Source organism: Procambarus clarkii, chromosome 12 (assembly GCF_040958095.1).
Source record: "Procambarus clarkii isolate CNS0578487 chromosome 12, FALCON_Pclarkii_2.0, whole genome shotgun sequence".
Classification (NCBI taxonomy): Eukaryota; Metazoa; Arthropoda; class Malacostraca; order Decapoda; family Cambaridae; genus Procambarus; species Procambarus clarkii.
The window spans coordinates 36,310,955-36,325,449 of NC_091161.1; the positions used below are offsets into that span (position 1 = coordinate 36,310,955).

At 42.2% G+C, this 14,495-nt stretch overlaps 1 pseudogene; it reads right to left on the reverse strand.

Moving 5' to 3' along the window:
- Positions 1 to 2,365: 2,365 nt before the first annotated feature.
- On the reverse strand, positions 2,366 to 11,135 carry LOC138364010 (etoposide-induced protein 2.4 homolog; annotated as a pseudogene).
- Between the last annotated feature and the right edge of the window lie 3,360 nt (positions 11,136 to 14,495).

Genomic DNA, 14,495 nt, shown 5'->3' on the forward strand with positions numbered 1-14,495 from the left:
GTAGCATGTCTTACATAGGCATTGTTATTCGGTTGAGTGCGTCTGGTTTTTTTTCATATCTAGAGTAATTTCAGAAGTGGGAAGTTACCTTCTCCTAATCGTATGGGATGGTGTGGGGCGTCTTCATATAGGAGACAGCGTTGCAATTCACCTTGACAGTTCCTGTAGTGGGAAGCAGGTAGAGGAAGAGACTTCAGAGGTAGTCTCGACCACTGACGGATGTAACCGTTTTAGCGTTTATCTGCACTCGCTGTGGTTGGGATGCCGTTCTTGGGTTGGATTTAACAGCCACAGCAGACGTTGCCCCCAAGCAGACACCCAGGGCACATTTCAATAACCCCACGGGATTGACGGATGTCTACTACTTGGTTTTCTGCACAGATACTGCATCTCTGACCTGGCTGTTGCATTTCTGGACGTAGTGAGTGCATTGGTAACACCTGAAGCATTGACATAGGCGGCAGTATCGTTGCCTGGAGATCTGATGGGGTGTGCAGGCCACGCCAAAACATTTAAGGCCGTTGTCCGCCGCGAGAGTGGCCTCTGCTGGAGACTTGAGGGTGGCTCTCAGGTTTCCATCCTGCTGGATGAGGTTTGCTGAAACAGCAGTCAATGACTGGTTCTGAAGGTTGATGCTGTGGATGATATAGGCTATCGTTCTTTCCGCGATAAGAGTGCTCAGTCGGTAGAAGAATGTGCTTCTTACCGCCTCATATTGGTGGGGAGGTTCAAGGATCGGGTGTTCTGTCTCTAATGCCTTGATTGTTGTGGGATTGAACAGGCCTTGGAGTGTTACAGCACTGCTGGACAGAATCTGGAGTCCCTTTTCCTCCATGATGACGTCGATTGAAGCAACATCAGAGTTCGCCGTCAAGAGGGCCAGAATCTCGGCCATGGTGTTGGTTCCTTGGAACCGAACCTTGATTGGGTGGAGCATGGTGCTGTTTAACTGGCATTCGGTATGAAGAAAGAGCCCAGTTCATTCAGCTGACATCCCCTTCATCGGGTCAGTGCCGATGGAAGAAAGCTTTCTTTCTGGATAGTGCTCTGATCGCCAATTCACATCACTGACGAAGGCCTTCTGTCTCTTCCCGGTATAAAACGCTAGGATGGGAGTGGGGCTGACATTCTAAGAGTGAAGCGTTGTTGTTGTTATAGATTCAGCTACTGGGAACAAAGTTCCAAGTAGCACGGGCTATGAGCCCGTAGTGGACTTACCTGCCACAGGAGCGGGGCTGTAACTTTTTCGAGCGAGTTGGGGAGGCGTGGGTGTGAAGCGCTTCGAGAGAACATATATAACCCCCCCCCCCAACAACTACCACCACCCACCCCCTCCCCCAACCACCACCCACCACTCCCCACCCCCACAACCACACAACCCTCCCCCAACCCAAACACCCCCCACCCTATGTAGTTGCCTCACTTTACTGTGGTCAGGTGAAGATCGACGAATCACGAGCCTGCCTTCCTCGCTAAGTAGGGAGTTACAATTTGTAACTACAATATATATATATAGGTCAAGTTTGTGCAGGTCAATGCTAACATTAAAAATATTGTGACATTGGTTAATTTGGGCTGACTTGATCAAATTGCGTTCATCAAAACCCCTGCACTTAGCAATATGTTTTGGCTCTCTCCAATTAATATTATGATTATAAAAACTGTCATGTATCTTATCTTGAGGCTTATCTCGAGATGATTTCCGGGCTTAGCGTCCCCGCAGCCCGGTCCTCGACCAGGCCTCATTTTTTGATACACCCCACCAGGAAGCAGCCCATAGCAGCTGTCTAACTCCCAGGTACCTATTTACTGCTAGGTGAACAGATGCATCAGGGCGAAAAAATCTCTGCCCATTTGTTTCCGCCTCCACCGGGGATCGAACCCGGAACCTCGGGACTACGAATCCGAAGTGCTGTCCATTCAGCTGTCTGGCGTCCTTACATCCACTTATTCACGAGCCATTTATCAGCTTACAAATTCTTCACATACTGTCAATGTCTCACTCCATTTCACTATTTTAAGTACATTCACATTTCTTGATCTATATTTTTCATAGATTCCACAAGTCAATCATAAAACCTTAAAATTACTATACACTCGCGTATTTTCCTCATAGATACTATTGCTAACTATAGTCCCTTGCACAAGATGGCAAGAGAGGCAGCCAAATAACAAACTCTCATAGCTGATGGAACAAGTTCCAGTTGAGTGAGTAAGGGGGTGTAAGAAACCACCCCCATCGATGACCTATTTGACCAAGTTATGTGGATATAAAAAAAGTCCATGGGGATTAATACATGTAGCTTCTCTTCTGGGGAAGAGAGATGGTATCTCTAAATCATTATCAATTAACATGGGGTCAAAATAATTCTTAGTATACAACAGAACAACTGCCGGCCAAGCAATATTAATATGAAATATTGTTGCATCTTTGGTGAAGCAACTTTTGCTTTGGTCACAGACAATAAAACAGCTTCAAATATCTGAAGCAACTCCCATTGAGTAAAACAATCTTCCTAACATCTAATGGGAAGAAAGGAAGTAGAGCGATAAGGAGATGGCTGAGGAGTCTTGCTGGGGGTCGGTGGAGGATATCTTGTGACTAAAATCTGGATGATGCGGTTCGACACACCAACCACCAAAGAAAACAATTGCATTTGGCAACCATTGGAGTTGAGCACTGGATCAGCCTCGTTGGCACTGATGATGATAACAGGAAGTGACACAGCAAAGAGACATCCACTAATCTACATTGAAGATTGATACATTGTGATAAGTGCAAGGGGAAGGCCAAACCCCATGAAGTACGGCCAGTTCTCTTCGATGAAACTTAATCTCTTGATTAGTTCCTAACCCATGTTGAACCATCTGTACTCAAAGGCATAGAGTGCATTAAGCATACACAGGTGAATACCGTTCAGGATCAAATCTACACCCACCAGAGGCACCAGCTTCATCAAGCTAGCCTGTATGAGAAAAAGAAACTGGACAAAGATGGAGATGAGAATATTGGCTACAAGTTTACTGATGCTGCTGATCAGGTGGGGACGTCCTTGGCGCTGGCGATATGCATTATCAGCTGTGCCTTGAAATCATATCGTGTTAATGATCCTGGAGAGCATGAAGAGTGGCAAGACCCACAATGTGTTGAAGATGGCCCAACCTGTCCTCTTACAAATTACCGCTGACTTGGCCGTTTGCCCGTATGGACAAATATGGACCTAACTTGAAAATTAAAAACAAATGACAATATATTTGGATTTTTTTTCCAAAACAGTAAGTTAAGGGTCCGCTGGTAGGTTAGGTGGACAGGAAATTCTCCTTTTAGTTTCAAAACGTCATAAAGAATGTTAATTGAAAGTTTCCTCTCCTAACCTTTCTGAGTAAGCCAGAGGACTCAAATAGAAAAGGGACAGTACATCACTTTTGTGAGATCATTGAAAATTACTTCCGTTTTTGGCCGTAGCGCGCATACGAGCGAAAAGCGACGTTATTTTTAAGAGTACGGGTTGGTGAGGATGGGCAGCACCAACGACAACACTGGCCCCTGTTCCTCATCCAGGAAAAGCCTCAGCACCTGCTTCAGTCCCGGCAGGAATATTTAATGGAAGAATGCTACAATGAGGCCGATAACAGCACCGTTGAGGATGCAACACTGCAATGCAAATGCTATGCATTGTAAGCATGTAAATGTAATGCATTGGATTGTTGGGCCCATTCTAATCACACAATGTATATAAGTGTGAACTCAAAGATTTACTAGTTTGTTAAAGCTTCACACCCAATTGGTACAAGGGATCGAAAACAAACCTCACTCACTCACTCTGCTGAAGACGGGGGTGAGTTCCTGATTAAAATGGGCTTAATCATATTATTTTTTAACCATTAGATTCATACTCAAGTACTCAAGAACTGGGGAAAGTTTAGCTCGCTGCTTAGAGTAACACAATTGAATTTCTAATTTCCGGTTTAGCTTTGGGGAGTATGATAGTAGTGTTGGAAATATTCAACACTTTATTACTAATATTCAGTACCTTCAGAAACTATTCTTGTAATGTGTAATATAATTTTACTAACACTACTAACCAGTAGAGTAGTGAAAATAACATGATTTAACTAACTCATAATAATGCCTCATTTCCCCAGAAATTCTAGTAAAGTGTTGCATCTGATCACATGACGAAAGGGAAAATATTTACATTAATAAGAATTATATAAAATTCTCCTAATTTCACATTCTTTAATGAGTATTATTTAATAACACTCTTGCATGAATATACTTCGTGAACTAAAGCAGATAATACATTTATTTTCCTTTATATAGTATTGTTTATTAGCTGGTAATAATTCTTGCAAATACCAATTGCTATTCCAGCGAATTCACATACTACTGAATATATATCCAGTACTCTCTCATATTGAACAACGTTCATTTAATTATTATGAAATGAGAATTTGAATATTGTCAAATAAGACAAATTGATTCTCTAATTCCTGATAATCTTTAGTTCCTATAAACCGGGATATTAATTAAATCATAGATAATATTAAGCGCGCCATAGCAAAACTGCGCATGATGAGCTACCCGGGAAGGAGGAAGGACTGGCAAGCGACGCCATTAAGCTTGAGAGATTGTCTGGAAGCTGGTCAAATTACCGCCTCATCAATCCGCCGTCCCTTCCACTATGGACGCTAGGAGGACGAGACTGCTTCATCATATCACAGACATCAGTATTGGCATATCTATAAGTTCATTTCCCTTGTTTTTTGTGATCACATTTAACATAATAAGTAGGACAATTTGTCGTTATGCTGCACATCCATTAAAAATAACCAGTAAGTGTACATACAGGGCTATACCACATCTAATTTAGAAATGTGGTATTATAACTCTCTAGGTGATTTCTACATACTACTCGCCTTTCAGCTTGGAATTGCTGATAATAAGGAAGATATGATGCCGCCTCGATCAAGTGTTCCCAGGATAGCCTGATGAAACAAATTTCTCGTGACGAATATATCCCAATGCATGCTAGCTTTCCTTCGTACAGCTAAGCTGTTATTTCGTTCTTGTAGTTTGTAGAATATTATATTTTATTAACCCAAAGATTATTTAAAATTTCCAATATTTCATATTTTCTTCAATATTTCATGTGTATTAATCTTCATTTATTTTTACTTGAAATGCATTAATTTCTCTGTACTAATCAAACCCCCCAAAGTGTGTGGAGGGATTTGGCTTCGTAATTTATTATAACTACAGTTCATTCATTATACAGTAATAGATTTCCATCATACTTATATAAGAGATCCATAGGCACTGGTTCTCCAATTATTAGTTCCTTATCTTAAGGATGGTCCTACAAATGATTTATGAGATTTATTATCTTGGAGCCAGATTCCCCCAGAAGCAGAACGTATAAACATAGTTGCCTCTAAAAAGAGAGAAGAAACATGTTCAGGGGTATTGTAACCACATCCTGAATTCTAAATATATTTTAGCTATTTTTTCATAAAAAAAAATTGAATGATGCAGGAAACGCTCGACAGTATTGCTCACTTAACTTTATGATGATTAAAGTAAAAATGAACACACACAGTTTCATATAAACATTATATTTGAAATACCTGCAATCTCTGACTCTGTCCTTTGGAGACATCCTGTCTGCCTTAAGGTCAGGTGACCTTGTGGCTGTGGCAGCTTACCTCCTCCTCCTCCTTCTCCTCCTGTGATCGCCATTGCTTCCTTTTTTATTTGTTTGTTTATTTAATAATTTCCTCTCTGGTAACCACTAAACTAGTCAAGACGTCATCTGCACATTCTACGTAGATTTGTTTTGCTGTATTCATAAAGTTCTTTGGTACTTTCTTATAATTTCGTAATTTAAACCATTTTCATTATCAGTTATTTGACTTATATTTTAATAGCCAGGTATTGTCTGTAATCTTTGTTTCATCTGGTGAAACACTGAAGGCTTTCTTTGTTTGCCCTGCAATACGTACTTTTTTCTTAAATTTTCTTGTCATAATTCGTTTGTATTGAGCCTTCTGTTTTCTGATTAGGTTCTTTAGTGCCATGGTTATTCATTTTGGGTCACTACTATTTTAAATCAGCAATCTATAGCGTACAACGTTTCTGGGCTTTATTTGTAATTGTTTTAAATAAATCATAATACAACATCATCCATCATAATCCAGTAACCATCTCGGTAAACAAGACAAGGCTCAAGAACTGCCCAACTCTCATGTTCAGGTCTGCCAAATTTAAAATTCCCAAAGAACCCCTAAATATATGAATCAGAAGAGAGAAAAATCTGGCGCCTTAAGTTTCTCTCAAATAACTTTTTCGTGTCTCGTTTAAGGTAATTTCCTCGTGATATTTTCGTTTTCTCACTCATTTCCCTCCACCATTTGATAAGTGATGTAGTTCTTGATTCACTACCTCATACTTTCTCCTATGTTGTATATTGCAACAGTACATCGACCTAATTAACGTTGAAGCAGCTACAACAGCAGCCACAGTTTCCAATGGTCATAACCATATCACTATTACTGTGGTGCCTACTACCGTCCTACGCACTTAACTCTGTCAGCAAAAGCTGCCACACGCCTTCCATGAAAAGTATATCGTGTAGCTAGCATACATGGTCTTCTTGCTAATGCAAGCTTTCCAATTATTCATTAACGGAATTGCATTACTCGTACAATACCTTTGTCATTACAACTATATTTAAATTCCTCTTTGTTTCTAGCTCGGTGGATATTGTTTACCGAGAAGCGGACAGTGGGCTTGATCATATTACGTCACACTATTTCTTATTAACTTTATCCCTTGCCCGCGGAGAATATACCCAAACACTTGCATTTGTAGAGCAGAAGGTTTTGCCTAACCAGTGCATGTGCCAAGATCCCAACACATCTCCAGACTTTTGTTGTGATGTTGATCTACATGTTGATTCAAAGCGACATTTTCCTTTCCTTAGTATATTTAAACACTTTTTGGGGATGGTTATGTAACGTATGATTGTTACGTCGTTGGGTAGATTAGATACACATTGTTTAGTGAGTTTTCATATTTATTTATTAGTCTTGATTACAGTAGTCGGTTGATGGCATTGTCGTAAACGTTCAGACGGAGCTTGGAGCAGAGCAGAGAGCTGAGTGAGGCCGGAGTCGCGGAGCTCTATGTGGAAGAGTGTGGCGGCTCTATTGGGAATTGCCAGTGTCTGAACTCGGGGAGCGAGAACGTTGTAGCTCGATGTGGTCGTAGTCTGCTGTCTGCTCTGTGTTGAAGCTTTAGCGTCTTGGGTCAATTAGATCTGTACACGCTGAGTGCTACATTGTTAACTGTGGAAATTGTACTGTTCGCTATTCCTCATATCGCTTGCTTATATGGTGACTACACCTCGGCTCCCTCCAACAAGATGAGAAGAGTATTACCGGTAATTGGGGGAAAGGACTGTAGCTTCTGTAATTAGTGCTAATTAGTTATGCTATTAAGATTGAGATAATGGAGCGAGTATAAGATTAACTCGCTACAGTTATAACTGCATTCTAATCCTTTTATATTTCCTGAATGTTTGCAAATGTCCCTTACATATATGTACTTGTATAGATTTATATATACATTTTAAAGTTGTATGCACTAGTTAATTTGCTCGAAACATACTTAAAAGGGCTTTTCTACTGCAGGTGTGTTGGAGCTGCAGGTGTGTGCAAGGGCACTTCAGGTGTGTATGAGGGAGCTACAGGTAATGTCCACCGTCCCCTCCACATGGTCACTGCTGTTAAAACCACTTGGGTCGCAACACGTGGGGAAGCTCAGGTTACAATACATGAACACATTGCTGGTATGATATGTATACAGGTGTGTGAGGAAACTACGGGTATGTGAAGAAGCTACAGGTATGTGCGAGGGCGCTACAGGTATGTGCGAGGGCGCTGCAGGTGTGTGAGGGAGCTCGGGTTACAATACGGGAACACATTGCAGGTATGATATGTATACAAGTGATGTAGGTTTTAAATCACTCTGGACAACATTGGTTTTATTAACATCAATTCAGAAGTTTCGTATCATAGTGATTAGACATCAGCAAGAGAACTCGGAGAGATTTTACTAGTCATGTATTAATGATGAAGATGCTGTTGATAATGTTCGAAGACTGACAACAGTAGTAGTATCTACTGAAAATGTTTAAAATATTAAACTAAATATTTTCAAGCATAGTGAAGGTCAAGCGGACATAATATTCAATTATTAATATTCCTTTAAGTGACTGGTGGTGTTATACGATACGTTTTTAAAGCCGTGTGTATATTATTCCGGTATGTATGAATCTCGTAATCATGGAATTATTTTGATAGAGCATGAACAAATCGGCAACAAGAATACAAATATAAGAACATAGGAATGAAGGAAACTGCTGAAAGGTCTATTGGCCCATACGAAGCAGCTTTAACTTATATCCACCCAAACTCAAGAGATCCTACGTCTGTTATGTTACCAAGTAATTTGTTCTACAAGTCAACAACCCTGTTACCAAACTAGTATTTACCCAGGTATTTCTTAAATCTAAACTTGTTAAATTTATATCTATTATTTCGCGTTCTATTCAGTGAAATATATAATACCTTATTAATATCTCCCTTATTATGCTTTATTATAGACTCGTTCCTCTCAATGTTTGCTGATGATGCAAGAATTATGAGAAGAATCAAAACAGATGAAGAAAGACAGAGACTACAGGATATCTTGGACAAACTGGAGGAATGGTCTATAAAATAGCTGCTAAATTTCAACTCAGGAAAGTGTAAGGTAAGGAAATTAGGCGAAGGGAGCAGGAGGGTGAACACATGATACCATCTGGGAGGTGAAATCCTGCAAGAGTCCAATAGAGAGAAAGATCTGGGGGTTGATATCACACCGAACCTGTCCCCAGAGGCCGACATCAAAAGAATATCATCAGCGGAATATGCTAGACTGGCCAACATAAGAACTGCCTTTAGAAATTTGTGTAAGGAATCGTTCAGGACCCTGTATACCACTTATGTCAGACCAATCCTGGAATATGCAGTTCCAGCCTTGAATCCATACCTAGTTAAACACAAGACAGAGAAGAATCAGCGGTATGCCACCAGGCTCGTCCCGGAACTGAGAGGTATGAGCTACGAGAAAAGGCTAAAGGAGCTGAACCTCACGTCCCTGGAAAACAGAGGAGTAAGGGGAGACGATAATTTCCCCGAGAATTTTGTAGGTGGTTGACAGAGTGGACAAAGACAAACACTTCAGCACGGGTGGGACAGGAACAAGGGGACACAAGTGGAAACTTAGTACCCAGATGAGACACAGAGACGCTAGAAAGATTTTTTTCAGTGTCAGAGTAGTTAATAAATGGAATGCACTAGGCAGTGATGTGATGTAGGCTGACTCCATACACAGTTTCAAATGTTGATATGATAGTCCAGTAGGCTCGGGAACCTGTACACCAGTTGATTGACAGTTGAGAGGCGGAACCAAAGAGACAAAGCCCAACCCCCGCAAGCTTAATTATGTGAGTACAATTAGGTGAGGTGAGTACCACACACCTTTCTCTGACGAAAGAGCAGAGTTCAAACACAGCATGCACAACTAGGGGAATAAAACTAGGTGAATACACACACACACACACACACACACACACACACACACACACACACACACACACACACACACACACACACACACACACACACACACCTAAAAAACATTATATTAAATAACACAAAATTTATTAAATAAAAAATAAAACATGCTTCAATACGACGGTCAAATGATGTCACCCGTCAATACGACGGCCAGGTGATGGCACCCGTCAATACGACGGTCAGGTGATGGCACCCGTCAATAAGACGGTCAGGTGATGGCACCCGTCAATACGACGGTCAGGTGATGGCACCCGTCAATACGACGGTCAGGTGATGGCACCCGTCAATACGACGGCCAGGTGATGGCACCCGTCAATACGACGGCCAGGTGATGGCACCCGTCAATACGACGGTCAGGTGATGGCACCCGTCAATACGACGGTTAGGTGATGGCACCCGTTAATACGACGGCCAGGTGATGGCACCCGTCAATACGACGGTCAGGTGATGGCACCCGTCAATCCGCTGGAGGTTCGAGCCTTCCGTCACCCACAACTTCACTACTGTAACCAGCGCCTGGGAGCCGCGTCAACATTCTCAAGGGCCTAACACCAATGGATGGGAACTATCAGGAGAAAGTGCAAAGCCATTACGACTATATAACACTTGGAAGGCATCAGGATAAGGATTTGGCCTGGGACGGGGAAGGGGATGTGAGGAATGGTGCCCAACCACTTGAGCAGTCGGGAATTGAACGCCGTCCAGCAAGACACAAGACCGTCGCTCTACTTTTTAGCGCAAGTGGATTTAATTTGGGTTTGTCCTTATAATGTGATAATTATGAAGGAAGAGGATTAGTTCATTTATGTTAAAACTAGTTCTCACATTTTGAAGACAAAGTCACGTCTCTTGAAAATTGACTAGGAACATAATTGTTAAAAATTTAGTATTTTACGTATTTTCTTTCCTTTAGAATTGATGAAAGTCAAGTCAGCTTGCAAATACGTGTGACTTGGGTCTTCACTTATTTCTATTCTCTCGTAATAACATGTGATGTTTTCGGTGTTCCTTACTTGGCTAAGATAGAGGATGGCCTTTCTTTCATTTATTTCCTTGACCCTCATACAGGCTGGTGCTTCCACACGCGACAGCCTGTAATTGTCTGTAACACAAAGAGTTGCCTTTAAGTTATAGGCAAGGTTTCCCGTTATGCCTAGCTCCTCCTCAATGATGTTATAGACGTCGGTGTCATGCTCTACACCGACGTTGATGCCTCCAGATTATATCACTTTCTGCTGGATAGCTTCGTCCAGAATAATCTTCTCTGACCCCAGAATGTTGACGAGACTGAAGATGCCTGGCGCTGACGCCAAGATGTCAGCCGCGTCAGATGGCATAATATTGCCTGCATTTAGTACAACAATTTTACCTACAGCGTCAGAGGTCAGCGCCACCGCTTCACTAATGGCCTGACTAATTACTGAACAATGCTGGGAGACGAGCCACGTCATCTACGTCGGTATCGAAAATACATCCAAACTAGTACTCTATAAATCCTGTATTTAAGACCGCAGGTTCAATTGTTTCAGCTAAGCTGACTTGTACTAGCCTGTTTAGCTATTAATGATAATCATTTAAACGGTAATGTTACGCGGAAGCGACAATTAACACAAAAAGTTTTCAAAACTTTCGTTAATGTTGTTTACGTCAATAATAACAGCGTATTTAAGGACGAAAGTTTCACTGTTTCTTATTTCATAGTTACTCATGTAATTATACAGGTTCCACCTGGGTAACCTGGCAATGGGTTCACAAAACTGACATATTTTCATACCGTTTTCATACACCTCAGCATTACTGGGGTACAAAAAACATTTCGGACACTGTACCTGTTTGTCTGGCGAGACGCTCACGAGTCTTGTGCCGATGTCAAGTTTGAAGCTCAAACAGGATTATTAATTGTTGTGGAAGCTATGTTCCTCTGTAGCCTCCTGGAGCCCCATTTGATCTTGACACTCCAGGTCTTCTTGAGGGAGTGTGGAGTCGTGAGAGGGCAATACCACCGGCAGAAGTTTACTAAAGCCCCTACATCTTGTAGCGTCGAGCTCCCTCACGGCTTTTGTTAGTGCCTGTGAGTGTGACTCGTGGTCTTGGCTCCCGAGCGGGTTTGATGATACATTTATTAAGCAGGTAGTAATTTTAGCGAGTTCGGCGGTGGTCATGTCTTTGTAAGGAAGAAGTTTGAAGGCAGCGCTCATCAGCTAATGCTGGCGGGTGAAGTCGAGGAGCATGGTGCCTGAGAAACTTTTGACAGAGTCGGTATTATTATCTGTATTATCATCATCACTATCACCGCTCTCCTCGATATTAATTTCGGTATTAATATCATCATTATTCCTGCTGTCCTAGGTATTAATTTCTGTATTACCATACATAGTGGCATTAACGGAGCCAATATTTGTGTCTGGCCTGGAAGATTCAACCTGGTCCTTATCGTTGTCTATATCTTTCGACACTGACCCTGAAGACTGGTCTCTCTCAGACTCCCCTCGGAAACAACAACACAACACTCTCACAATTTTCTTAATCACTGATAAACACATTTTTGATGCGAATAAATCTGTTTTAATTACCAAAATATATAGGTACAGTACAATCATCACATCTATAAATCTACTGCATAATTTAGTAAAGTTAGAATGTAACGACTAAACCACACATCAGAAAGTTGAGAAAGGACAAAGCTTTGGTCCGTCCTGGACAATCATCGATTCTTATAATGTATTGATAATGAACATGATATTCTCAGCCACGTTACTGTCACTCATCGTCTGATAACTTACAATGTACTAACCTGTTTGTGGAGAATATTGTTTGGTGGTAGACAGCAGGAAGAATGTTGGAGAGTTCGGAGTAGTTGGTAGTGAGGGTTGTGGAGAGGTTGTTAGCGAGAGTTGTGGGGAGGTTGTTAGCGAGAGTTGTGGGGAGGTTGTTAGCGAGAGTTGTGGGGAGGTTGTTAGTGAGAGTTGTGGGGAGGTTGTTACAGTTGTGGGGAGGTTGTTAGCGAGAGTTGTGGGGAGGTTGTTAGTGAGAGTTGTGGGGAGGTTGTTAGTGAGAGTTGTGGGAAGGTTGTTAGTGAGAGTTGTGGGGAGGTTGTTAGTGAGAGTTGTGGGGAGGTTGTTAGTGAGAGTTGTGGGGAGGTTGTTAGTGAGAGTTGTGGGGAGGTTGTTAGTGAGAGTTGTGGGGAGGTTGTTAGTGAGAGTTGTGGGGAGGTTGTTAGTGAGAGTTGTGGGGAGGTTGTTAGTGAGAGTTGTGGGGAGGTTGTTAGTGAGAGTTGTGGGGAGGTTGTTAGTGAGAGTTGTGGGGAGGTTGTTAGCGAGAGTTGTGGGGTGGTTGTTAGTGAGAGTTGTGGGGAGGTTGTTAGTGAGAGTTGTGACGAGGTTGTTAGCGAGAGTTGTGACGAGGTTGTTAGCGAGAGTTGTGAACAGTTGGTAGTGAGAGTTGTGAACAAGTTGTTAGCGAGAGTTGTGAACAAGTTGTTAGCGAGAGTTGTGAACAAGTTGTTAGCGAGAGTTGTGAACAAGTTGTTAGCGAGAGTTGTGAACAAGTTGTTAGCGAGAGTTGTGAACAAGTTGTTAGCGAGAGTTGTGAACAAGTTGTTAGCGAGAGTTGTGAACAAGTTGTTAGCGAGAGTTGTGGGGAGGTTGTTAGCGAGAGTTGTGGGGAGGTTGTTAGCGAGAGTTGTGGGGAGGTTGTTAGCGAGAGTTGTGGGGAGGTTGTTAGCGAGAGTTGTGGGGAGGTTGTTAGCGAGAGTTGTGGGGAGGTTGTTAGCGAGAGTTGTGGGGAGGTTGTTAGCGAGAGTTGTGGGGAGGTTGTTAGCGAGAGTTGTGGGGAGGTTGTTAGCGAGAGTTGTGGGGAGGTTGTTAGCGAGAGTTGTGGGGAGGTTGTTAGCGAGAGTTGTGGGAGGTTGTTAGTGAGAGTTGTGAACAGTTGGTAGTGAGAGTTGAGAACAGTTGGTAGTGAGAGTTGAGAACAGTTGGTAGCAAGAGTTGTGAACAGTTGGTAGCAAGAGTTGTGAACAGTTGGTAGTGAGAGTTGTGAACAGTTGGTAGTGAGAGTTGTGAACAGTTGTTAGCAAGAGTTGTGAACAGTTGGTAGTGAGAGTTGTGAACAGTTGTTAGCAAGAGTTGTGAACAGTTGGTAGCAAGAGTTGTGAACAGTTGGTAGTGAGAGTTGTGAAGTTGTTAGCAAGAGTTGTGAACAGTTGGTAGTGAGAGTTGAGAACAGTTGGTAGTGAGAGTTGAGAACAGTTGGTAGCAAGAGTTGTGAACAGTTGGTAGCAAGAGTTGTGAACAGTTGGTAGTGAGAGTTGTGAACAGTTGGTAGTGAGAGTTGTGAACAGTTGTTAGCAAGAGTTGTGAACAGTTGGTAGTGAGAGTTGTGAACAGTTGTTAGCAAGAGTTGTGAACAGTTGGTAGCAAGAGTTGTGAACAGTTGGTAGTGAGAGTTGAGAACAGTTGGTAGCAAGAGTTGTGAACAGTTGGTAGCAAGAGTTGTGAACAGTTGGTAGCGAGAGTTGTGAACAGTTGGTAGCGAGAGTTGTGAACAGTTGGTAGCAAGAGTTGTGAACAGTTGGTAGCGAGAGTTGTGAACAGTTGGTAGCAAGAGTTGTGAACAGTTGGTAGCGAGAGTTGTGAACAGTTGGTAGCAAGAGTTGTGAACAGTTGGTAGTGAGAGTTGTGAACAGTTGGTAGTGAGAGTTGTGAACAGTTGGTAGCGAGAGTTGTGAACAGTTGGTAGCAAGAGTTGTGAACAGTTGGTAGCAAGAGTTGTGAACAGTTGGTAGTGAGAGTTGTGAACAGTTGGTAGTG